Source organism: Nannospalax galili, unplaced genomic scaffold (assembly GCF_000622305.1).
Source record: "Nannospalax galili isolate Female #2095 unplaced genomic scaffold, S.galili_v1.0 scaffold471, whole genome shotgun sequence".
Classification (NCBI taxonomy): Eukaryota; Metazoa; Chordata; class Mammalia; order Rodentia; family Spalacidae; genus Nannospalax; species Nannospalax galili.
This window is the reverse complement of record NW_008330333.1, coordinates 2,145,670-2,172,261: the sequence shown is the minus strand read 5'-3', so window position 1 is coordinate 2,172,261 and position 26,592 is coordinate 2,145,670. Positions and strand designations below refer to the sequence as shown.

Below are 26,592 nucleotides of genomic sequence, written 5' to 3'. Positions count from 1 at the left end.
AGGACTATTGGTATTTGGTGGGGATATATTATTTTGGTTTTTCATGTTACTGTTTATTCTCTTGACTTTGACATGTGAATTTCTTTTGTAGTTTCTGATTCTTGTGTGAAACTCAAGCCTTCCTTTGTTGAATTTAGGTCTGCCTCTTTTTATAAACTTTATGTTTCTTTGTAGTGTACTTGTTGGGCATGAAAAGCTTGTTAGTCTAGGCTTCAGATTCTCTCTTTTGATTTCATATTGGAGTGGCCAATTGCTTTTGTCTTCAGGAGTTCCCACAGAGGCCCATGTGAGATGAGGCTCAGATGCTCTCAGGCTTTCTCCTAAGGTCTGGAGGAGGAAAGATGCTGCCCTCAGGAATTTGGGAGCTGGGCTGGCCTGGGAGCAGGGCCCAGGAAAGATACTGGTCTCAGGAAGCTGGTGGCTGTGCCACCCAGGGATGCAAATGAAGGTGCAGGTGGGAAGAGGCCCTGAGGACTCCTGGGGACTACTGGGAGGAACTGGGTTGGCATGGATACAAAGGATCAGGAAGCAGTGAGGATTCTGGGCTTAGAGGTCATTCCAGGAGTCTGCAGTTCCAAGACAAGAAATGGGCCAGTACCCAGCAAAGGTACTGGCACCAGGACACTGGAGGCTGTGCTGTCCAGGGAAGCATGGGGAGGTGAGGGTGGGACCAGGCCCAGAGGGCTCCTGGGGACCTGGAAAGGTGCTGGCACCAGGAAGCCTGGAGGCTCTGCAGCCCAGGGAAGTAAGGGGAGGTGAGGGTGGGACCAAGCCCAGAGGGCTCCTGGGGACTGCAGGGAGGAACTGGGTTGGTCTGGGGATGCAAAGGATCAGGAAGCAGTGGTGGCTCTAGGCCAAGAGGTTAGCCCAGGTGTCTGGGGTGCCAAAACAAGAAATGGACCAGTACCCAGGCTAGTAGGAGAGACATGGTAGGGGAGCTGGGAGGGTGAAAGAGGCTGGGGGGAGTCAAGGAGCAGTGGTGCAGCCCAGGGAAGCAAAGGGAGGTGAGGGTGGGACCAGGCCCAGAGGGCTCCTGGGGACCAGAAAAGGTGCTGGCACCAGGACACCTGGAGGCTGTGCAGCCCAGGAAAGTCGCAAATTTTCTTGAGTTATATTTTTAGTGACTACTCTAGAGATGGCAATATAGATTTCATCACAGCCTACCTTAGATCAGTACCAAGTCACTTCCAACAAAATACAGACAACTTGCTCCATTAAATCTGTCTTCCTCCTTCCTTTGTGATATATATTTCATGTCTGTATATTACAAGCCCAGCATTGAAGCTCTGTAGCTCTATTTTATGTACTTGTCCTTTAAATTTGCTAGGTATAAAAGAGTAGAAAATATTTATGACTGTTTTTTATATTTACCTATGAAGTTACTATTCTTTGTTCCTTCATGTGTATTCAGGTTACCACCTGATACCCTTTTCTTTCAGCCTGAAGAGATTGTTTTATTATTCTTGTACAGCAACAAATTGTCTCCACTTTTGCTTACCTTGGTGTACATTTACTTCTATTTAATTATTGGAATAGAGTTTTGTTATATGGAGAACTTAAAAACTAAGTTTCTTTTCTTTTTCCTTTTTTGGTGGGTGACAGGGTCTCATATAGTCAGGTTGGCTTGGAATTGGCTATGTAGCTGAGGCTGGCCTTGAACTTCTGGCCCTCCATGTCTCTCTACCTTCCAAGTGCTGTGACACCAGGCCTAACTAGAATTACTTTTTTTTTCTTTTTTTAAGAACATGGTTTATTTTTTAAAAAATATTTATTATTATTATTTTTTTATGTGTATGCATGTATTGCCTGCATGAGGGTAAGTGCACCCATGTCGTGCAAAGCCCGCAGAGGACTGAAGAGGCTGTTGGATCCCCTGGAACTGGGGTTACGGACAGTTGTTAGCTGCCATGTGGGTGCGCTGGGATTCGAACCCTGGTCTTCTGCAAGAACAGCCAGTGTTCTTAACTGCTGAGCCATCTCTCTAGCCCCATGGTTGATTTTTTTTAATGGTTAATTTTTTTTTTAAAAAAAGGTTTATTTTTATTTTATGTGCATGAGTGTTTTCCTGCATGTATGTAAGTGCAGTATGTGTGCGGTGCCAACAGAGATCGGAAGAGGGAATCAGATTCTCTATAACTGGAGTTACAGATAGGGGTGAGCCACCATATGGGGGTTGGAAACTGACTGAACACAAGTCTTCTGCAAGAGCAGCCAGTGCTCTTAACTGCTGAGCCATCTCTCTAGCCCCATGGCTAGAATTCTTATTAGGCATTTTTTTGGGTTGTTTAAACATGCATGTAGGCAGCCAATGTGAGGCAAAGGAAATATGTATCCCTTGCTCTCCAAAGACCTTAGGCATGCCAAGTTTTCTTCCAAGTTGCTAAGCTCCTGAGTAGAGCATTAGTTGGCCCCTTGGAGACAGAATCCCCTTGGACTCATTAGGCAGTTTTTATTTAAACACTTTGGCTATCTTTCCATTGTTTCTAACGTAAAGGGCTGTTAATCTTTTATGGTTCCTCTTTACATTTTCTTTTTCTTTCTTTTTTTGACTTTTTGAGACAGTGGTTCCCTGCAGCCTGGAACTCACTGGCCTGGAATCCATTGTGTAGCTCAGGCTGGCCTCAGTCTCACAGAGATCCACCTGCTTCTTCCTCCTGAGTTCTGGAATTAAAGGCATGTTCTACCACACCTGGCTACATTTTTTTTTTAATGCATTCAATATTTTTTCTTTGGTTTTGGCTTTTAGCAGTTTAAGTATGATGTGTCATGGTTACTCTGTGTTTATGTTTTGTGTGTGTGCACATGTGCATGGAGGTCAGGTGACAACCTTGGGTATTATCATTAGTTATGCTATCCACTAGACTGACAGGTCAGTGAGCCCCAGGGATCCTTCTGTTTCCACCTTCCCAGTGCTAGGCTCATAAGCATGTGTCTCCTTGCCTGGTGTTTTTACATGGGTTCTGGGGATCAAACTTAGCTCCTTATGCTTGTAAGGCAAGCACTTTACAAACTGAGCTACTCCCCAGCCCTGGTTGTTTGGTTTTTGAGGCAGAGTCTCACTGTGTAGCCCAGGCAGCATTGAACTGGAACTTCATTGAACTTCTTCTGCCTTAGCTTCCCTAGTGCTAGGATTATAGATGCGCACCATTATGCCCCAGTGGGTTTTTCTTTGCCATTTTGTTTTACCAGATAGGGTCTAGCCATGTAGCTGAGACTGGCCCTGATTTCATGATCCTCCTTTCTCAGACTCCCAAGTGTGGGGATTATGGGCATGTGTCACTGTACCTGGCTCTGTTTCCTTCGTATTTTTATCATTTGGGAATTCTTTTACATGTGCATTAGTATGCTTAACAGTATCTCTTAAAGTCTGAGATCTGTTAATTTTTATTCATTAAAAAATTTATTTTTCATGTTGGACAACTTTATGTTCATTGATCCTTTATGTTATCTCAAATCTGGTATAGAGATCCTCTAGTGAAATTTTTGGTTATTATACTTTTGAACTCTATATTTTCTTTCTGGTTCTTTTTAAAATCAGTGTCTCTTTACTGTTCTTCGTCTTTGAGGAGTCATTCCCATTTTGCTTTTCTTTAATACTTTAAACACAAATACCTAAATTTTACCTTCAGTTTTTGAACATTTGAACATATTTATGATAGCTACTTTGGGATCTTTGTTAAGTCCAATGTTGGGCCTCCTCAGAATTTCTAGTAATGGCTTCAAAAAGTTATGTTATTATTGTTGTTGTTATTATTGTTTTTATTATTATTTGAGACAAGGTCTCAATATATAGCCCTGACTGGCCTGGAAGTCATTATGTAGACCAAGCTGGCCTCAAGATTGTGATGGTCCTCCTGCTTCTGCCTGAGAGTGTTGGGATCACAGGTATGTACTACCATACTTGGCTCATGTTTCTTTACATGTCTCATATTAGATTTTTAAAATAGAAACTTTAAATAATACATTATAGCAAGTCTAGACTGTAATCATCCTTAGTTTGGGTTGATTCCTAATACCTTGAGGCACTGTGGTTTCTCACAATTTGCAGAGGATCTGCCAATGGGTTGAGGAGCATGCTCAAAGTTCAGGCATGTAGAAGTCAGCTTCAGCCTTTGCTGTCTGCCAGACCTTCTCTCTCTTTTTCACAGCGGGCAGAGGTGGGTAGCTATCCAGGGAACTCACTGGTCTCTTTTGTACGTGTACAACCTTTCAGCTTACTAAGTTGCTGTGGGAGCTCAGCACTGCCCATTGAAGCTCTTTCTTTCTCTGGATCTATGGGATTTTGGCTGGTGTGTTCATCTTGCCTCACCAGGATTGCAACCTCAGGCTGGCTGAGATGTTGACCTTCTACAACAGTTTTCCATGATCACTGTTGTTTGTGACAATGTCCTTGGGCATGTGCCCTGCTCCAAATCAAGCCACTCGTCTGGCAGCAGAGCTACCAGTTTTCAGATCCCAACTTGCCCTGGTTGATACATGACCTGATGGAGCTGGGGTGAGAGAAGGGCATGCTAGGCTGAGCCCACAGGCTGCACAGTTCCAGTACAAGGCTCAGTACTTCTGAACAAACACTGCTCAATTTGTTGTTTGTCTTTGGTAGATATCCAGTCCTGAAATAGTTGTTTTTGACAAACTTTTCCAGTTTTATAATTACTTTTTGAGGAGAGGTTTTGCCAACTTTCTCACTGTTACTCCATCAGTTCTACCCCTAATCCAAGCCTTCTCTCTACATATTTGGGATTATTTCCCCAAGTTTCTGAGTATTATAAACTCATAGTAAAAATTCAGCAATGCAAAAATGTGTAAAATGGAAATAAAAAAATCTTTATTAATCCCATCCCTTATGAATAGCCACATTAAGTTAGTGTTAGTTGAGAAGCACTTTACCCATTGTTTCTTTGATTGCATGCCCTTAACCAAAATTACCACAGAGGTATTTAATCCAGAGACTTCTTTTGTCTACCTCCATCTTAGGAGATAAGCTTAATTAGCAATAATTACTTTGAATAAAGATTATTAGTCTTCTCATAGCAAGGTAGCACACTAAGACTGGTATAATTTTTATATTCTACATGTACTGAATTGTGAAGTGATTGCTGATTCCATTTGAGGTTACTCATCATCCTCTCTGTGTGTGTGTGTGTGTGTGTGTGTGTGTGTGTGTGTGTGGTATTAGGGATTGAACCCAGTGCTTGTACATGCTAGGCAAGCACTCTATCACTGGGCCCTTTTGAGTGTTTTTTTTTTTTTGTTGTTGTTGTTTTTGAGCCTGGCATGGTGGTGTATACCTGTAATCCCAGCACTTAGGAGGTGGAGACAGGATTGATCAGTAGTTCAGAGCCATCCTCAGCTACCTAGTGACTTGAAGGCCAGCCTAGGACACATGAGACTCTGTCTCAAAAAAATTGGGGATTATTTTTTTCAGACAGGTTTTCCCTATGGTCCCAACTGGCTTAGAACTCGCTATGTAGACTAGGCTGGCCTCCATATCACAGAGAACCGCCTGCCTCTACCTCCCAAGTGCTGGGATTAAAGGTGCCACCATGCTCACCCCCCCCCACAAAAAAAAATTGAGAGAAAATCTTTTGTATAGCCCAGGCTTGCCTGTAACTTGTAGTCCTGCCTCAGCCTCCCAAATGCTGGGATTGCAGGTGACACCACTATGCTTGTTTATTGTTGTTGTCATTACTATATTTTGGCTCTTTCATGTTTTTCTAGAAAAAATATTTTATTGCCTTCATAGTGAGTAAGCATAGGCTTTTAAAAAAAGATAGTGTAATTTCATCTGCCAAACCCTTAAACAACAGAAGAGTAAGATCAAAGTGGGTTCATCAGTACAGGTGGCCTACAAGAGCCCAGGTGTTTGCCAAACCTCTGCAGGGTAAGCCAGGACTCAGCAGTAGACTCATCCCTCAGGACAGCTTCAGCAGTTTGTACCTGTAGGATCCTGAACTCTGTGAGTGAGTGAGTGAGTGAGTGAGTGAGTGAGTGAGTGAGTGAGTGAGTGTCTGTGTCTGTGCCTGTGCCTGTGTCTCTGTGACCATCCTGAGGTAGCATCAGACACTGCAGTTGTCAAATTGTCTGTGACTGATCTGGGGCTGAGTGCTGCTGTTGCAGAGACAGACTTGAATATCTGTTCCCCGTAAATTGTACTCTGCTGCCCAGTGTTCCCAGGAGACCAATTTTGAGGTCATCATTCTGTTTTTTATGGCGAGGCCTAATTCTGACTCCTAGAAGACTAATGCTCCTTTAAACTTAACTTTGAAGCCACAGCACTTTTAGACACATAGAAAAACTGCTGGGCAATGTAGTAGGTAGTCTGTGAATGCTCTCAGATTTGATGTTGAAGAAATAATGGAAGAATCCAGATGTCAAAGATTTTTCTGAAAGCAGCCCTGATGGAGGTTTTAAGGGTGTGCAGGTGTATTAAACTGCTGGTTGGCTGCAGGCATTTGTGTTATGTGCCCACAGTACTGGCTGAGTACTCCCTGCTGTGTCTTTAAAATGCAGCTTCTCATGGAGGCCAAGGAAGTCCCCTCAAAACCACTTGCCAGAGAACCTGTGTGTCCCAGGCATAGGACTTTGTTTTCCTAGGAGTTTTGTCATTCAGGCATCTTTGATGGGGTATTTATAAGAAAGGGGGATTCCTTTATTTTCCTCATTAATTACTTCCTAAAGCAGCCCAAAGCCTTCTTCCCTTGTGAATTGTGCTCAATAAAACCAGCTTTTGGGACCTGATGGTCTCTTCCATGGTGGAGGATAGCTTCACACAGCAGCTGTGCCAGCCCTGGACCCTCTGCCCACTTACATTCTGCCTTGTGTTCCTCCCCTTCCTTTGAGGCCCTGCTTTCTGCTGCTTTCTGACCTTACAGGGTTTTGAGATACGGGGATATCATTGAATTTCATTTACTGAAGGTCATTTATTAGGGTTTCCTGATACACTGATGTAAAGCCTTGAAAGAAAAGTACAATCTTGAGTTCTTGAATGACATATGGAGCTCTTCTGCATAAAATTGATGATTTTATAGCCATTTAATTAGAGATATACTTGCTCATTAGCCAGAGGTACTTCTGGTATCCAATATTTCTAGCAAGGTTTTTCAAGAGAACAAACAGGAATCTTGAGTGGTTAGTGACATAATCTGCATGAAAATTATTTCAGCACAGAGTCCTGTGATATCTGTTTTCATATTCTAAATTTTGAGAAAATTGGGTTGGGTCCACTTCTATTTTTACATGATGTGAGTCTAAACAAACCTGGACTCTTGCAGGGAGTGATAACGTATGCATGCAGCCCCATCACTCAAGAGGCTGAAATAGGAAGATTGTTGGGGAGTTCAAGGTCAGTCTTTGCTACATATCGAGTATCAGAACAGCCAAGGCTACATAACAGGATCCTGCCTTAAGGGACTGGAGAGATGGCACAGCGGTTAAGAGCACTGACTGCTCTTGCAGAGGACCTGGGTTCAGTTCCCAGCACCCACATGGTCACTAACAACTGCCTGTAATTCCAGTTCCAGGGGATCCAACACCCTCTTCTGGCCTCTTTGGGCATTAACACATGGGTACACTCACATACATGCAGGCAAAACACTCATACATGTAAAAAAATTTTTTTTAAAGATCCTGCCTCAAGGGAAAAAAATGAAAACAAAAACTGGAATCTCTGTGAAGGTTGGGGAAGGGGCCATAGAAGTCCAGAGCCTCAAACTGGTCACAGAATTTCCATATGTACCTTGATAACATTGCCTCTGCTACTTTAATTAATTCCATAAGCATGGGTTCAATAAATGCATGCTAGGGACTATTTTGAACTCTGAGGTCACATCAGTCAACAAAAGACATGTTAAGCCTATTTTTGTGGAACACATAGAATTGATACCTATGGGGGGAATGCATAGTATAGCACTAGTATATGCTGTGAGGAACTAAAGCAGGAAGGGGAGGCTTATGGGGTGGTGAGGGATGAGGGATGGAGTGAAGTGAGGGTAGCAAAAACCTAATCGTGGTGGTTATGGTTGTGATAAGTGACCAGGGAAGTACTCACTCCTCTGGGCATTCCCTATCATGCAGACCCTGCAAGTTTATGAAACACTGTTTATTACCAGGAAAGAGTCATTTGTGAGCTTGCTGAAGCAAAGAACTTTTGAAGTTGGCATTGGCAGGATATTGTGCAACTGAACTCGCTGGCTACACCCCAGCCTCTACATCTGATGTGAAACACAGCTTTGCAATCCTTCCCTGTGCCATCCAAAAATATTTTGTGACCTTGCTGGTTGGCAGCTTTTTAAATGTTATTTTAAATCTCCAAAAAAAGGGAAACATGAAAGTTCAGACTGTCCATCTTTGCCTGTCTTGATATGCATATACAGCTGCACGATACAATCCACTATTGTGGTGACATGAGCCCCTCTGTTATAAATAGACGGAGGCTCACACGCGGAACACCCCAGATGAAGGGCAAGTGCACTGGGGATGAATGCCAACTGCTGTTCCTGTCGAAAGACCTTCTCAAAGATCAATATTATTTTTTGTTTCACTGACCAAATTAAAAAAAAACAACTGTGAAAGGGCTGCCTAACTTAACTGTTTCCAGGATTCCAGCCCAAGTGTATTTTCTCTTTTTACCATTCATCATAGGTAGACCTTATGCTTACTTAGTGATGGTAGCTTGATTGCTTACTCCATTGCATTTTAAAATTGTGTATGGTCTGCTTTTAAATAGATTTATGGATAATGTGCTTACGTATATGGTATGATTCATGGCTGGCAATGTGTGCCCAGTAAATATGCTCATTCCATATTTTAGCCCCTGTTCAAAGAACTTTGTATTGTATGAATAGCATGTCAAAACATCTTAAAAGAGTGCCATTCATATGGAAGGTTCTTAGTAATATATAAACCAGTTTGTCTCTTAGGGAAAAAAAATACAGTGAAGCACTCTTAGTCTCTAACAAAGTCTGCATTGTTTTCTGGTTAGTTGAAGAGCAGTGTAGTGTTAAAGAGAAACTGCTTAATAGTCTTATGATCCTAAGTATTATGACTGGTGCATTTAGTTGAAGGAGGAATATGTTAATGTGATTTACCTTCATAGTTAACATGTTAAGGGAGACTGTGGTATACTAAAAATCATGTTAAATATTCTTTGGTATATAAGCTTCCTATGGCTACTGTAACAAAGTATCTGAAACTGAGAACGTGGGAAGTCAAGGTGGGCAGAGTTGGTTCTCCTAGAGCCCCAAAGCAAAGCAGCTTCCACTCCTTTCTTCAGCTCTGGTGGGTTTGTTTCTTGGCTTGCAGCTGTGTTCCTCCAGTCTCTGCCTCTTCACATGGTCTTCTGCTTTGTGTCTGTTTACCTTTTCCTGTCTCTTTCAAGGATACTCTGCTTGGACTTAGGTACTGCTCTAATCTAATGGGATCTCATCTTTGTTCTTAAATGACACTGACAAAGACCCTATTTCCAAATAAAGTCACAATTGGGAGCTGGGAGACATGAATTTGGAGAGATTAAACCTATATGCGCCTTGTATTGAGAATTTGTTTGTTGAGCACTCTTATTTGAGTGTGTATGGAATGCACTGGAAGTGGGGTAGGGGTTCCAAGAAAGTGACATAACCTTTTCTTTGACAGGTATATAACATCCTATATCCCATCCTCTCTCCTTGTTGATGATCAGATGCCATTTAGCATTTAAAGCAAGAGAGGAAGCACCACATATGTTTTCATCTGGGTGTCTTGCCAAAGAGTTGTCATCTTGTGTGACCATACACAAACTATGTGACTGGGGTGTCTGGGGGCCTGGCAGTCCTGTCCTGGCCACTGAGAGACTGGGTAGCAGCTTACCTAAGCCCTTGTGTCCCTCAGCCCCTCAGTTCTGGCTCTGTATTTCCCACTCCACCTGCCAGCCTTGGATTCATAGTGATAGAGCAGCCATGTTTTAGAGGTAAACAACATTCCCTTTGAGAGTTAAAGCAAGTTTCACTTGCTTCCCAGGAGTCAGTCCAGTTCAGTGCAATGACAGGAATTTCTAGAGTCATTGTCCTTGAGAGAATGAGCCAGGCAGTGGCCTCCTGGCTGATGTGACATTGGGGTGTACTCCATGACCTGCTTTTGTTTTCTGCGAACTGAAGAGGGTTATGCCAGTGTCATACGCTGCTGTGTGGAGGGGCTTGGGATAACACATACAAGATTTGTGACTTCATGTAGCAGGCACTCAATAAACAGTGACACCTCCTTGAACAATCTGTAGGAATGCTGAGCAAGTGAGGGCTTCGGGGTGCTGTATAATAATTCTATATATTCCAAATGTCCAGAAACACTTCAAAAAAGCAAAGAATTTCCAAACATGTTCTTTACCCTGAGTCCTTATGCTAGTGTTGTATATTTTTTTCTGACACCCACTGAGTATGTGCACATATATGCTTGCATGTGCCATAAACACATGTGTACTTTCTTTTTCCTATTCTGAATCATTTGGGAATCAGGTTTCAGACAGCACCCCTAAGTATACCTCTGTGTATTCCCTACAGACAAGATCGCTCTCCACATGTCCAGCAATTTCCCAAGTCAAGAAATTAATGTTGTCACCACCCACTACCTAATCCCTGGGCCCCTTCACGCTTTGCCAGTTGTCGATGGGGAATGTTCTTTAGAGTTCCACCAGAGTGAAATGCCCTGCCAGTTGTCTTGGAGTCTTCTTCAATCTGTGACCAGTCCTTCCTTCAGCTTTGTTCTTCATGACCTTGACATTTGGAAAAATAACTGGCTGGTTACTTTGTGGAATGTCTGTCAGTTTAGGTTGGCTTTGTGTTTGCCCATAACTACACTCAGGATGTGTTTTGAGGAAGTATACTGCAGAAAGGGCTGCCTACATCCAGGCACACCCTGATGGAACATGCATAGCTTTTAATGTGTCTCATTTCTAGATCTTTTAACTTTCATTACTTGAAGCAGAATCTACAGGATTTCTTTGTTGTAAAATTAATTGGTTAGCATTTTTAAAATTTTTATTATTTTTATCTTGTGAGTATGAGTATATTGCCTGCATGCGTGTAAGTGCACTTGTGTCAGTCAGTGCCCTTGGAGGTTGGAAGGCGGCATTGGATTCCCCTTGAACTGGAGTTATGGATGGTTTTTAGCCACCATGTGGGTACTGGGAATTGAACCCGAGTCCTCCAAGAGTAGCCAGTCCTCTTAACCACTGGGCCATCTCTCCAGCCCCTTGGTTAGCAATTTTTTTAAATTTTTGTAAAATGTGATATTTTTTTTTTTTTTTTTTTTGTCTTTTTGAGACAGGGTCTCCCTGTAGCCCCAGCTGTCCTGGAACTCATTATGTAGATCAGGCTGGCCTCGAAGATCCACTTGTCTCTGCGTCCCAAGTGCTGGGATTAAAGGCGTGCCAACCACGCCTGGCTCTTTTATAGGGAGATATTTGGGGACTGGGTTAATATTGTCTCATTAAACTTTTACCCATGACTTTTAGCAACCTTTGATGATTCTTGCCTGAATTGGTTAGCATGGTGGTTACCAAATGGTGTTTTTCTAATTGTATCATTCCTTCTATGCTTGTTAGTTGGTGTCCCACTATAAGAGAGGCAGCCTGCTCACTGGGCTGCCCTCCTGCCTTCTTTTCCCCCCTTTCATCCATTTATTTATAGACTCACTGGGTTGTAATCCATTACTATCAACATTTGCTTTGATGCTCAGATTGTTCCAGTGTGAGCTCCTTCAAGCTGGCTCTCTGCCCTTTTGATGTGTGCATACTACTCTTTGAGCACCCCTTTACTTTTGGACAATACTTTCTAGGCTCATCTCAGATGTTTCTTGTCCCAGTATTGGAATTGGCCATTTCTACAATAAACTCTGGTTTCTGTTAGCACAGAAGGGTAAGCACCGTCTTCACTGACATTGTGGTATCATGGATGGCTATTAGAACTTAATAGGAATAGTTAGGAAGTTAAATATATGTATATAACTTCTGTACACACATATTGGTTCATTCATACATGTAGGCATGTGTACATATAGAGTTCTATATTATCCACCTAACTATAAGAAACAAGGTATGAGCTTGGCTCATCACATGGCTCATTTTAACTTTACCCCATTCCCTAGTTGTGTTTCTCTTAGTCAACTCTAAAAGAAACAGGTGCTTCCTATTCACTTTACTACTTTTGTTTGTTTGATCAGTAGCCTTGTATGTAACCAGTCTTTTGACCACTGGGTCATCTAGCTCTGGCCCTTGCCACCAGCCACAGGAGTGGGCCATGGTGGACAGACTTAGGTCAGCCTGTGCTGGCCAGTAATACAAGTATATTAGTTACTTTTCTCATTGCTCTGATAAAATACTTGACAAAAGCCACTTAAAGGGGGAAGGTTTATTTTGATTCACAGTTTAAGGGCTCAGTCCATCATGGCAGGAAAGTCGTAGTGGCAGGAGCTTGAGGCAGCTGGTCGAATTGCAGCCAGTCCAGAAAAAGACAGAGACGAATAATGGTGCTTAGCTCCTTTTCTCATTTTTATTCAGTCCAGGATCCCAGTTCAGGGAATGGTGCCACCCATATTTAGGAAGGGTTATCCCATGCTAATTAAATATAATGTCCATTGTAGGCATCACCAAAGATTTCCATGGTGAGTCTAAATCTTATCAAGTTGGCAATAAGATTAACCATCACAAGTGCCTTATAAAGTGATTCTGTTGTTCTAGGGACAGTTCTTTGTACCAATAGCCTAAACAGAGTGACATATTGACATTTCTGATCAAGAGGGAAGACTAGACTAGAGTACAGGCTGGCTCTGTTGATGATGGGAACACAGTTGTAGAAATGTTCCATTGGAAGCTTGAGGCAGTGTGTCTCGCTCAGAGGAGTGCTGATACTGCTCTGCTTGGTGGTCAAAAGAACTATCCATTTTCAAGCCAGCACTTCTTTTGAGGTGATCAGGCAGAATATGTCAAGATCCTTGGTTGGGGCTGGGCTTGAGTCAGAGCTGGTCAAACACGTGATGGAAAATGGGTTTTGCCCTGGTTTTGGGGGTGGGGGTTGTCCATTTCTGATTATTTGTGGCCAGCCTGCAAATTTGTTCTATATGGTCCTAGGTTAGATTCCCAGCTCTTCAAAGCAGGGGAGAGATCCTCATTATCTACAGCTCTTTGAAATAAACATGTGGATAACAAGGTGGCAGAGTGTAGTTTTCCAGTTCCCAGTGAGCAGTCTTCTGCCTGAGCTGTATGAGTCACTTTCTTGGTAGTGACCTTTGCTGCACCATCCATCTACTGCTTAGGAATAACTTATTTCCTCACTGAAATCAGGACTAACCCCTAGTCAGTTCAAGTCCTGGTGGCTCTGGGAACTCTCTGTTCAACTGCTTGGGTTTTGAGCTGTGGTGTGAAGACCAGGGGTTTTGTTGTTAGCAATGCTATTGGGTCTTCTCTAGTGAATGACCAGAGGCCCTGACCAGGTAGTTCTTGGAGACCTTCAGGATTAGGAGTGGTCAGAGAACCAGGCAGCCAAGGCAGAGAACAATGGTTTGCCATTCGGGCCTGGATCTTGAACTGGGATGAGTGCCTTCCTGTCTGTGTTTCTTGCAGATGCACTTTTATTTCTTTTCACCTCACCTGTGTCCCTACTCAAGGACAGGAGCTATAGGGTTAAGTTAGCCTCACCTTGGTTTGAGTGACTCAATTTTCAAAATAAACTCCATTATGAAATTGTCCTGCCATTTATTGAACAAAGAAAAGTTACATAAAGAACAGAATGGGAAACCATGACAAAGGAATAAATTGTTGTGTTTCACAGTCAGTGTATGGAACTAATTTAGGATGATTTTCACTGTTGAACAAAGACTTAATTGAAATTTGAACAATTCATAGTCACTTTCTTTTAAAAGAGACATTTTAATGTTACTAATGTTTTCTAATTTTAAAGTGACAGTATAAATACAGTTTTAAAACAGTACTTAGGATTAACTAGGTTTCTTTGATGCCTCTCTAACAGTTTCTGATTATTGGGTGTTTCTGTTTCACCCCTTCACCCAAATGGGAAGGGCCAGAAACCAGTGAGCAGCTTGTTTTTTGGGCACACCTCCTTGATGCAGACCTGTTTTGTCCAGGGTGAGTGCAGAGCTAGCTTCTTACGTATGGACTGGAAACAGGATAGCGTCTAGCATCATGTTTCCCAGGGGATCAGGGTGGGTTCCTGAAGAAAGGGCAAGTGCACACTTGAGAGCGAGTGCTCTCAAGAGGCCTTATTGCTTATCTGAACCCCAAAGTCTTTTCTCTTACCATGTTCTTGGAATTCAGTCTGAGATTTCCAGGCAGTGTGAATCTTCATAACCTCAAAGTAGTTTCCCATCTTGGACCCTGGCCTCTGCTGGGCCATCTGCTGCCCACACCAGTGGAGCCCCAATATCAAGGCTCCCAGAATTCCTAGACCTCCATTCCATCAGCTCCTCTCAGCTGTGGCCATCTGCATCCTTTGGTACTAGGGAACTGGCTCAGTATTTGAGTGGTTTTGGAAAATAAATGTATTTCCTCTAATCTGCTCACTAAAAAACCTAATCATAGCCGGTCATAGTGGCGCATGCCTTTAATTTCAGCACTCGGGAGGCAGAGGCAGGCAGATCTCTGTGAGTTCAAGGCCAGCCTTGTTTACATAGTGAGTTCCAGGACAGCTGGGGCTACAGGGAGACCCTGTCTCAAAAAGACCAAAAAATTTTTGGGGGGAGCCCTCGTCCAAAAAAAAAAAAAAAAAAAAAAAAAAAAAAAAAACAAAAAACCCCACAAAAAACAAAAAACCCTAATCATTAGGGAGTGGCCACCCTTACTATAGAGAAAAGCCATGCTCTTTGCTAGTCTTGGGACCAGCATGCATTCATTGTTGTGAGCAGAGAACTGAGATGAATGTCCCTTTGCCTGTCTCTCAAGTTGAGTGTCAGGTGTTGCTGGGAAGATTTGTCATCCAGTTGCTGAGGAAGCAAAACTCCTCAGCCAAAATTCTCATGGGTCTATGCAGGCATGGCCCTGAGGACTCAGTGTAGGTGCCCATGTCCCTTTGCTTTCTGCCCTGAAAGAATTCTAGCATGGGACACAGGAACCTCTTTGCAGCCACTTGCCCCTAGAAAAGAAGGGACTTTTACATAATGACTATAACAAATTCCCTGCTTATCAGTGTAAGAGAAATGCTATCTTGACAACTGAATTGTGTGAAAAATCTTGACAAGATTATCTGTGTAAATCAGGGACATGCCTGTAATCCCAGCACCGAGGCAGAAGTATTGGAGCAGGTTTGAGGCCAGCCTGAGTTACTAATGAGACCCTGTCTCAAAACAAACAAAAACTCAAAACAACAACAAAAACTAAAGAAAAAAGTTATCTACATCGACTAGTAACCTAGGACTTTTAATTTTATTTTTTAGATAAGGTCTCACGATGTAGCACTGTCTGGCCTGGAACTCACTATGTGGATTAGACAGACTGGCCTTAAACTCACAGAGATCTGCCTGCCTCTGCCTCCCAAGTGCTGAGATTAAAGGCCTGCAGCATTATGTCTGGCCCTAGCCTAGAATTTTCAAAGACTCTTTTGAGGCTGGACAGATAGCTCAGCGATTAAGAGCACTGCCTTTCAGAGAACCCAGGTTTGATTCCCAGCACCCACATAGCAGCTAACAACGGTCCATAATTCCAGTTACAGGGGATCTGACACCCTCTTCTGACCTCCATGGGCATTCACGACATGGGTGCACTTACACACATGCAGGCAATTCACTTATACACATAAATAAATAAATAAATAAATAAATAAATAAATAAATAAATAAAATTAAATACTTTCTTCAAAACTTTTTGCTTTAATAGTTTTACTGTTTTTGAGAATTTCATATAATTTATTTTAATCATATTCAGACTCCCCTATTTGTACCCCTCTTTCTACCCCCTGATTTCATGTTCTCTATTTTTAAAGACCTATTGAGTTTGTGTTCCCAAATGTCCTTCAGTGTGGGGGCATCCCCTGGAACCTCTTCAACCTACCCAACATCACACCTTAAAGAAAACTGACTCTCCTTCTTCCAGCAGCTATTTTTGTCAATAGTTCTCCAGTTAGGATTGGGGCTTCTTTTTTTGTATTTTATTTATTATTTTTATTTTATGTATATGAGTGTTTTGCCTACATGTATGTAAGTGCACCTGTGTCATGCAGTGCCTGTGGAGGTCAGAAGAGGGCATCGGATTCCCCTAGAACTAGAGTTAAGGACAGGTGTTAGTCACCGTATGAATACTGGGAATTGAACCCGGGTCCTCTGCAAAAGCAGCTAGTGCTCATAACTGCTGAGCCATCTCTCTAGCCTGAGGATTGAGGCTTCTTATCCATCATCTCCCCATCTATGCTAGGATTTTGTTTGGCTTGAGCTTGTATAGGTCTTGTGCATGCTGTCACCATTGGTGTGAGTTCATATGAGTAACTGCCCTGCTGTCTGGAAAACACTTTCCTTGTATTCATCCACCACCTCTGGCCCCTTCTTCCACAATGATCCCCAAACCTTGAGAGGCAAGGGTTTGAGATAGGTATCTTATTCAGGGCTAAGCAGGCCCTAGTCTCATTCTCTGTACATTGACTAGTTGTGTGCCTCTGTGTTAATTTCCATCTGCTGTAAGAAGCTTCTCACCAGAGTGAGAAGAATTCTAAATGAGATTAGTAGCAATTTCCAAAACAATATTAAATGTATATATTTCATGAAAAAGTATTGAGGCTCTTCTACCACTATTTAATCTAAACCTAGTAATTATGCCTGTTAAAGAGTTTTAAAGAAGCTGGGTATGGTGGTGCATGCCTGTAGTCCCAGCACTTGGGAGGCAGAGGCAGGCAGATCTCTGTGAGTTCAAGGCCAGCCTGGTCTACATAGCAAGTTTAAGGCCAGCTGCTGCTACAGGGAGACCCTGTTGAAAAAAAAAAAAAAAAAAAAAAAAAAAAAAAATCAGCCCTAAAAACAAAACAAAAAAAACCAAAAAAACATTGTAGCTGCTTCCCCAGCATAGATCTTCGTGAACTGTCAATGACTACAAGTTGGAAGGTATGGGAAATGCATATGCCCTGTGGTTTAGTGCTGAACCTTGCTTACCACATATCACTCATGACTTCTGTGACCTTGGGCAGCTTCTTAAAGCCCTGGCTTTTTATCAGTCACATGAATTACAAATTCATAAGGAGTTTCAAAACTAGTTATTATCTGAAATCTTTCCTTCCTAGATGGATCAAGAAAATTAAAAAGTTCTGGGCATGGTGGCACAAGCATGTAATCCCAGCATTTAGGAGGCTGAAGCATGAATTCTAGCCAGCCTGGGACACACAATAAGAAAGTTTCTCAAAAAAAAAAGGCCAAGTGTGGTATAGCATACCTGTAATCCCAGCCCTCTGGGACAGAGGTGGGAGGATTGGGAATTCAAGGCCATCTTTAGTTACATGAGGCCAGTTTTGACCTCCCTTTCCCATTACCACCACCACCAAAGGTGGGTGTTGGGGAGGAGAAAGAGGGAAAAAAGGAAATGAAGGAAATTGGGAGAAAAGTTTTGCTCATTTATAATAAAAGCAGACATCAAACTACTTATTCTTACTTAGGCATTGATGTTTCTTACCCACTTCTTGTTTTCTCTTATCCTTACCTTCCCTCACAGATTTTCAAACTATCTAAAAATGGTGCTAGACTCGAACATTCAGGCCTTTGTCCAAAGGATTAGTTATGATGTTTTTGCATTTTGTGAACTAAGAATATTAAATTAATTCATGAGTTTGTTTTAATAAATATTTATTGCATGTTTGCTTCATGAGCAACATAGAAGTAGCACAGTCTCATCTCTCAAAGAATTTTCAGTGGAATAGGGGAGCCAGGAGCCATTCACCATGAGGCCAGGAAGAGGAATGTTTGTCTGGGAAAAGATTTATTGTTCTGGGGACAGGGGAGGTGGAGGTGGGTGGAGCATCGGCTCTCTGTCCCCGGTGTGGATGTGACCTCAGAGCTAGGTCCTGAAAACAGTGGGATGGGACAGACTCTCAAGGCTCTGGTTCTGGAGCCCTTCCTAAAATGTATACACGTTCAAAATGATACTCTTGCTATGTTTCTCTTAAAATAGAGCAGCCTTCTGTATTGGGATTTATGACCATCCAGAGCTCAAATTGATTTATATTCAAGTAACTATAAACACCTTTTTTTTCCCCAAGAGTAAATGCAATGTGCTTGTTGATACTAAAGTGTTGTTTCCCTGGTAATTGAATTTAAAATTCTTTGACTCTATAGGTTTGTAATTGAGACATCTAGGTCTCTAATATGTGAATCTTTCTCTTCAGAAATCATTTTCAGATTTCCTTTGTATGTGTTGGTAAACATCTTGAACAAAAATGACTTGATCAGGAGGCTAGAGAGATGGCTAAATGATTAAGAACACTGGCTGTTCTTGCAGAGGACCCGGGTTCAGTTCTCAGCACCCACATGGTGGCTAACAACTGTCTCCAGTTTCTGGGGGATCCATTGCTCTCTTCTGACTTCCATGGACATTGCATGACAGGGGTGCACTTACATGCATATAGGCAGTACACTCAGACACATTAAAAAAACATATGGCTTGATTAAATCATAGAATTTTATTTATTTCATAAATCATAATATTTTATAATTAATAAGAAGCACTTTATAGTTTAGATGATTCTAGTTAAGCTATTTCATTAAACAATTTTTTATTTCATTTTATGTATATGAGTTTTGCCTGCATGTATATAAGTGCATCTGTGTGTGCAATGCCCAAGGTAACCAGAAGAGGGCATTGGATACCTTTAAACTGGAGTTATGGATGGTTGTTACCCTTCTTGTCCATGCTGGGAACTGAACCTGAATCCTCTGCAAGAGCAACCAGTGCTCTTAATCACTGAGCCATATCTCCAGCACCAAGCTATTTCTTTTTTGTTGTTAAATTTTATTTATTTTTATTTTTATGTGTATGAATATTTTGCTTGCATGGATGTAAGTGCACCACATGAATAAAATGCCTAAAGAGGCCAGGAGAGGGTGTCAGATCCCCTGGAACTGGAGTTCTAGATGGTTGAGAGCTACCTTGTGGGTTCTTGGACCCAAACCTGGGTCATTTGCAAGAGCAGTCAGTGCCCTTACTACTGAACCATCTCTTCAGCCCTCTTTTTTTTTTGTTGTTGTTGTTGTTGTTTGAGACAGGGTCTCCCAAATGAGAAAACTGAGAGGAAAAGTAACTTGCCCTTATCCCCCCTCCCCCCCCAATCTTTTTTTTTTTTCTCCAAGACATGGTCTTGCTATATAACTCAGGTTTGCATAGAACTCCCGCCTTGGCTTCCTGAATGCTGTGATTATAAGCATGTGCCACCACATCCAGCTTCCTCTTGTTTTATGTACACATTCTCTTCTGTTCTATATGCTCCCATAAGTGTCTTCCCTCTATTAATATGCTGGTGTTTTTTCCTTCCCCTTCAAAGCCTTTTGCTTTACTATTCTTAAAATATTCTGAAAGGGGTATGATGGCACACACCTACAATCCAAGCACTTGGGAGGCAAAGGCAAGAGAATTGCCACAAATTCAAGGCTAGTCTGGTCCACATAGCAAGAGCTAAGCTAGCTGGGGCTACATAGTGAGAACATGTCTCAAATAATGAGTATAAAATGCTCCTCTCCTGGACTTTCTCAAGCCAATTCCTTCTCACCACCCCTGCTTCATCTCATCTACCCTGGAAAGGTCTTTTCTGATTGCCCATCCGAACTAGCCCTGGCACTCTTTTAAATTTTTACATATTTATTGTTATATGTGTGCCTCAGCATGTGTATAGAGGTCAGAGGTCAATTTGGAGGAGTCAGTTCTCTCCTTCCACTGTGGGTTCCAAGGACTGAATTCAGGTCAGTCATGAGGCTTGCATGGCAAGTGCTTTTACCCACTGAACCATCTTCCCAGCCTCTTTTGCTTGCTTCCCTCCCTACCTCCCTACCTCCCTGCCTCCCTGCCTCCCTCCCTCCCTTCCATCCTTCCTCCCTCCTTCCTTCCTTCCCTCCTTCCTTCCTTCCTCCCTCCCTCCCTTCCTCCCTTCCATCCTTCCTTCCCTTCCTTCCCTCCTTCCTTCCTTCCTCCCTCCTTCCTTCCTTCTTTCCTTGCTTCCTTGCTTCCTTCCTTCCAAATGAGTTCAGATAAATAAAAATAAAGTTTTTAGCTTAACTGTATAAATAATCATATTTTCTTTAAATGTTATTTTCTCTTTTTCCTCTAGTATTGGCATAAAATAATACATTATAAGGATGGAATTCAGTGCATTTTATTTGTGATCCCCAAACTATATGCTATTAGATAGAATCAAGTGTCATTTACCCTTGATGGTGCATCTGAAAATACAGAAAAAGTTTAGAAAGGGGTCCCTTAGAAAGCAAAAGAGTAGAAACAGAATTATGAGTGGGGGTGGTTCCTCTGCTAACAGCAAGCTCTAGTCCAAATCTGGCATTCCTAGACCCTGATGTTTCTTGGAAAGTCTTAGGAATCTGCTGGTCTTCAGTGCTTCATGCATGATTCCCGTTGCAGTTTGATTTTCTGCTTTGTCTTGTGTGATGTTTTCCATGCTGAAGTTTTAGGTCGATGTTCATCTGTGGCATAGAAGTAATCCCAAGATAAGTGCTGTTCTGTGGTTTTCAGGCCTCCATCTCTGCTGGGGGTAGAGTTGTCTCACTTGTCTCATTGGAAAATCAAACAAGGTCATGGGATATGATGTGCCACATAGGCAACATTATTAATGACAGCTCAGTCAGCAGATAAAAATACCTATTTTAACACCTGCCTGGAGTCAATATCTTGACATGAATAAGACACTTCTTAAAATACTTATTAAAGGGAGTGTCATCTTTAGTAACAACTCCTTTTTAGGTCAGGAAGGAACCAGGGAAGTGTGATAGTGCTCAGCAGCCTCACCATTCCTTTTCTTGAAAACAGCTATGTCCAGGCTGAAGACTTCCAGATTATTCCTTCATAACTTCCATCCTGCTATTTAGGCGTCACTGATTAAATAAAAATGAAAAAAAAGGACAAAAAGATAGTTTGAGGACACTAAACTCAAATCTAGCTCTTCAAATACTTGCAAGTCTAGGAGCTGTGGCCTGGAAGACAAAATCCACAACACTATGGGCCAAAGTATGTTCACAGAAGCTAGAACTTCAGGCTGAGTTGAAGCATCACTGGAGTGTTTTTTTATATGGAAGGATATATTAAACTCAGTTGTTTCAGCAAAAGAAAAGTTTTATTTTTCAATCATAAAAGCATACACTTAGAACATTTTTAACTATAATTGGAGCCCTTAACAAGACAGGCATGGCAACATTGTGGAATGCCTAAAAAGGCCAGGAGGCAGCAGGAAAGCATGTATTGAAAATATATGGGGCTTGTGAGAAGCCACACCACACATCTTAGAGGAAGGGGGTGGGAGCAGGTCTTAGGCTGGGTTGTGAGCAGCTTTGTGTGCCACATTGGAGTCTGTGCCTTACTCTGTTAGCTGACATCTGTAGCAATGAACTGGTGTGGATGGAGTGTGGTAATAGTGATATAGAGTGCTCTGGATAATGAATGACACAGATGTGTTCTCCAAAGGTTAGTTGTTACTATGAATTTTTTTAAAAAAGAGACAGGATTTTGCTATATTGCCCAGTTTAGCCTCAAACTCCTGGACTAAAGTGATCCTCCTGCCTCAGCTTCCCACATAGCTGAGACTACAGGCATATGCTGCCTTAACCAGAACTTTTTTTTTTGAGACAGGATCTCACTCTATAGCACTGAAACTTGTTTTGTAGACCAAGCTAGCCTACAGCCGTTACTGTCTCTGGCTCAGAATTTTTTTTTAAATGAGAAGCAACCATAGTAGGTTTTAGAGCCAGATATATTAAGTGATAGCATAGAGGATGATTTGAAAGAGTACAACTCAGTAGACTAGGTGAAAGGTGTTTGGATCCTGGAGAAAGTAAGATGCAGCTAGTGGGAGTAGAGGGAAGGGGACCACTTCAACATGGAGCCTTGTAGGGCTCAGTGGTTAGGGAGAGGAAAGAGAAACATTGCCTGGGAGGCTTTGTTTGGAATAACTGGAGAACTGTGATGCACTAACTGGGATAAGACCTAACCATGCTTCTCGTCTTTCCAGATGAGATAATGAGGACTTCACGTTGTGAACTCTGTGTAGTCACATGGGTTTCAGAAATGTTGAATAGTAGTCACAACTGTCTCTTCCCTAGCACTGATCGTTGTTTTCGCCTTCATTGCACTGCATTCCAGTACTTCTCTCCAATTTCATGTGAGGCTTTCTAGCACAGGGCTGGGCTTTGCTCAAAGACAGAGCTGGACTGCATGGCCAAGGTCAGACAGAAGCATTATTCACAAGGCTTCCAAGGATGTTGCCCTAGTTTGTTTCTTCATTGCTGTGACCAGTACCAACTTGGGGAGGAAAGGGTTTATTCAGCTTACATCTCCCAGGTCACAGTTCGTCAGGGAGCCCAAGGTAGGAACTCAGGGCAGGAACCTGGAAGCAGGAGCTGGAGCACAGGCCTTGGAGGAACGCTGCTTACTGGCTTGCTCCCCTGACCCTTGCTCAGCTTGCTCTCTTATCCAACACAGGCCCACCTGCCCAGGGGTGGCACTACCCACAGTGGGCTGGGCCCTCCCATATCACTCAACAATCAAGAAAATGCCCCACAGACATGGCCACAGGCCAGTGCAATTGAGGCAATTCCCCAATTGAGGCTCCCTCAACCCAGGTGTGTCAAGTTGACTCTAAAGCTATCCAGCACAGATGTGTGGTATGTGTTGGAGCTATTAAAGAAGGTAAAGGGGACCAGAGTTTACCAGGACACAGTCATAACAAATGGAAGCTACTGGACTGAGTTCCAAGCTCATCTGGCCATGGGATACTGAAAACCAATTTGCTGGGATGTAAAAGATGACCGTTCCTGCCTACTAAGAGGAGGTGGAAGATTCTGATGGCAAAGATTCTGAGGAGCTGGCTTATTTTTGGTGAAGACAGTGGGAACAGGGCCCTTTGACTCTTTAAACCCTAGAGCCTGGAAGTTGGAAAAAATAAAACAAATGAACAAGTTTTTTTAAAAAGCCGGATGTGGTGGCGCACGCCTTTGATCCCAGCACTTGGGAGGCAGAGGCAGGCGGATCTCTGTGAGTTCAAGGCCGGCCTGGTCTACATAGTGAGTTCCAGGACAGCTGGGGCTACAGGGATACCCTCTCTCAAAAAAGATACCCCCCCCCAAAAAAAAAACCCAGGAAAAATAAAATTCTCCCTGAGAAGGTAGAAAGAGATGATGGTTCCCTGAGAAAGTGCAGCTGCTAAGCATCCCCCCCCCCATAATTGGAGTGACATGCACATAGGTTTTTCAGAGGCAGACTGTGTGTGTGTGTGTGTGTGTGTATGTTTTGGTATTTTTGAGATAGGGCCTCCCTGTAGCCCCAACTGGCCTGGAACTTGCTATGTAGATCAGGCTGGCCTCAATCTTACAGAGATCTGCTTGCCTCTGCCTCCTGAGAGCTGGGATTAAGGTGTATGCCATGATGCCTTGCAAATGTTTTTCGTTTTTGAGTAAAGAATGAGTGTGGTTAACTTTGGCATGAGCATGTATAATCACACAACATGTCAATTGCACTTACATTAACTTTGAACTTAGGCAAAATTAATATGGGGTACTTAATACTTATACATTAGTGTATATTAAATATTAAGTAATTATAAAGGTTTATCTGCCTATTCTGTTTGTCAGTTCTGAAAGGCATAACTGTATAGTGGCAGCATTCGCCATCAGAGTGGTAAGTGAAGTCACCAGAATTACTCTGTCTTCCCAAATAATAAGCCCAAAGCAGTACCATATTCCTAGGATGGCAGAAGCTAGTGCCACCAGGACAGATCTGGAAGATGCAAGGGCAATGGTTCCTGCTACATCTCCATTCAACTCGCAGAAACAGCAGAAGGCTTGTGTAGAAGATGGATTTTGGAGAATGGCACTGGATTGTCATAAACTTAACTAACTGGTGATACCAGTTGCAACTGCTGTGCCAGATGTGGCCATGTTGCTGGAGCAAATCACATATTTCCTGGCACCTGTGTGCTGGTGAGTGTGTTTGCCTTTTGTACTGGATAGCGAATACTACCAGAAGTACTGCGCTCCAGCCACAGGGTCAAATACCTTTCCCAGTTGTACCTCAGGGTGCTATCAGCTCTCTAGCTGAGTACCATAACCAGAATCACCTCTTCATCACACGAGATACCAAGGAGTGTAATTCAGATAGAAGGGAAATGAAAATAAGAGGGTTCAGGGCACCCCTTTGGAAAGGAGAGTAGAATATTTTGTATCTTAAGGAGTGTATCATTGGAATAGGTAGAACCTGATTACTACTGATAGCATTTGAAGATAAGAATGTTGTAAAGAGAACAGGGTATATATGGATATCACGTTGACCAGGGGTGGTTAGATATGTCAGCTTGGCCAAATTGGAAGTCCATGTATGGTCTAGACTACAAGAGAAAATTGGCATGGGATGTAGACAGGAGCAATCACCATCTTCTCTCCACCTTCCTAAAGTCAGTTCCTGAAGCAGGAGGGACTATGGCTGCTGCACACTGCCATAATGTGCTGGCTTACCTTGCTGCCAACAGGGAAGCGGTCAGGTGTGACGACCTTCAGATACCTGGAGTCCTTGCTTATTCTACCCATCTGCTTCTGTGTTAAACAGCTTCTGTCTTTAGCCAAGCTGGTCACGAAGTAAACTATAACATTGTTGAACAAGCCAGAGTTGACGCTCATGCATACCAGGCATATTTGTAAGCACGTTATGAACATTTATTTACTCATTTAATATTCAGCAAGTCTATATGATAGGAGAAATTATTATGCCCCATCAGACTAAGGAACTAAGACACAGAGAAGGTAAGTAGTTGCTTTAGACGATGCATGCCATCTGTAGGATCAGGATCTGAACCCAGGAGCTTTGGCTCTGGAGTCCAGGAGCTGAGGTGTAACAGTGATGCTGACACCAGCTTGTCAGGGAGCCTTCAACAAGAGTGTCCAGGGTTCCCTCATCCTGGGAGTGGAGATCTGTCTTCAGTCTGCAATCTGAGATAGTTAGCTTGGTAATAAACCACTCTGACCAGCTCAGTTGGAATAACATTGCAAGTAGCTGTAAACAATAAATATTTTGTCTCTACTAACTTCACAGCAATAGCAGGAGAAAAGAATTAAGAATCAAAATCCATGGAAGTTTTAAATATTTTTGGTGTTTATATGTGAATTATAGCAAAATAACTTCCTGGAAAACATTTTTGTTTCACAGAGTGACCACCTCCTAGGATCTTTAATCCATCAGTCTGAAGTATAAGTTAGGTGTGTCTGCATAGTAACCAAATATGAGAAACCTTGCATCATAGTGATGCAGTAAGGGTAGCAGTATTCTGACTGTGTGACTATGCACTTGGGGAGGGAAAAGATGGGGACCAAACTCTTGGCAGCACAGAGCTGAGAGGGTGGGTTGCTCTTCTCCTGTACTCGATTCTGACCTGTCTCTCACACTCCACAGTCAGCTTTCCTTGCTCAGTCTGTGCTTTTGCAAAACTTTACAGAAATATATTTTATTATTTTTTATGTGTGTGAGTGTATTGCCTGCATGTGTGTAAGTGCACCTGTGTCAGTTGTACAGTGGAAGTCAGAAGAGGGAGTTGGATCCCCTGGTCAGCACAGTTGTTAGCTGCCATGTGGGTGCTGGGAACCAAGACCGGATCCTCTGAAAGTGTTACCAGTGCTCTTAACCATTGAGCCATTTCTCCAGCCCCTGCAAAACTTTTAAAAACTTGTGAAATATGGGGCTGGAGAGATTGTTAAGCAGTTAAGAGCACAGGCTGCTCTTGCAAAGGACCCAGGTTCAGTTCCTAGCACCCACATGGTAGCTAATAGCTGTCTGTAACTCCAGTTCTAGAGGATCTTATTTCTGGCCTCAGTAGGCATTGCACACTTATGGTACACTTACATATATGCAGGCAAAATACTCATACACATAAAAATAAATAAATGTGAAATATGATACAGATATGAAAGACTATATATAATAATGTAAGCTGATTATTGGAAAGTGATTACCAGTATCTACCAGAAAGGCTGCAAAAGAGAGTAGCCACCCCTTTCTGTCTTCTTATCAAAGGTGGTCAGTCTTGCCATTACCAGTAGTTACATCCTTGCCTTGCTTTCTGGTTTTCTTATTCAAGTGTTTGCCTTTAAGCATTTGGCTTTGCTGTTTGATCGCATTTGCTCTTTGGTTTGCTATTTTTGCTTTTGTTCACCAATTTTTTATTTTGAAAAGTTATGAACCTACAGAAAAGTTGAAAGAATAGTATAACAGACACCAATATGCCACGCTCCCTAGAGTTACTAATTGTTAATATTTGCCAAATTTGTGTGCTCTCTCTCTATGTGTGTATAATTGTATATTTGCATGTATATCATATACTTTGTGTGTCTGTGTGTATATGCATACATAGTGCTTTTGTGAGTCTTGCTGTGTTGCCCTGGCTG

The 26,592-nt window shown here is 42.4% G+C and overlaps 1 protein-coding gene and 1 non-coding gene across 3 annotated transcripts in view; one reads left to right on the top strand and one right to left on the bottom strand.

The window, feature by feature from the left end:
- Nucleotides 1-26,592, top strand: part of Adcy9 (adenylate cyclase 9) — a 161,251-nt gene that overhangs the window by 67,394 nt on the left and 67,265 nt on the right. The gene's annotated exons all lie outside the window — the stretch shown is intronic.
- Nucleotides 2,294-2,435, bottom strand: LOC115072670. Its single transcript, XR_003851699.1, has one exon. It is a non-coding gene; the product is annotated as a small nucleolar RNA SNORA67 (small nucleolar RNA).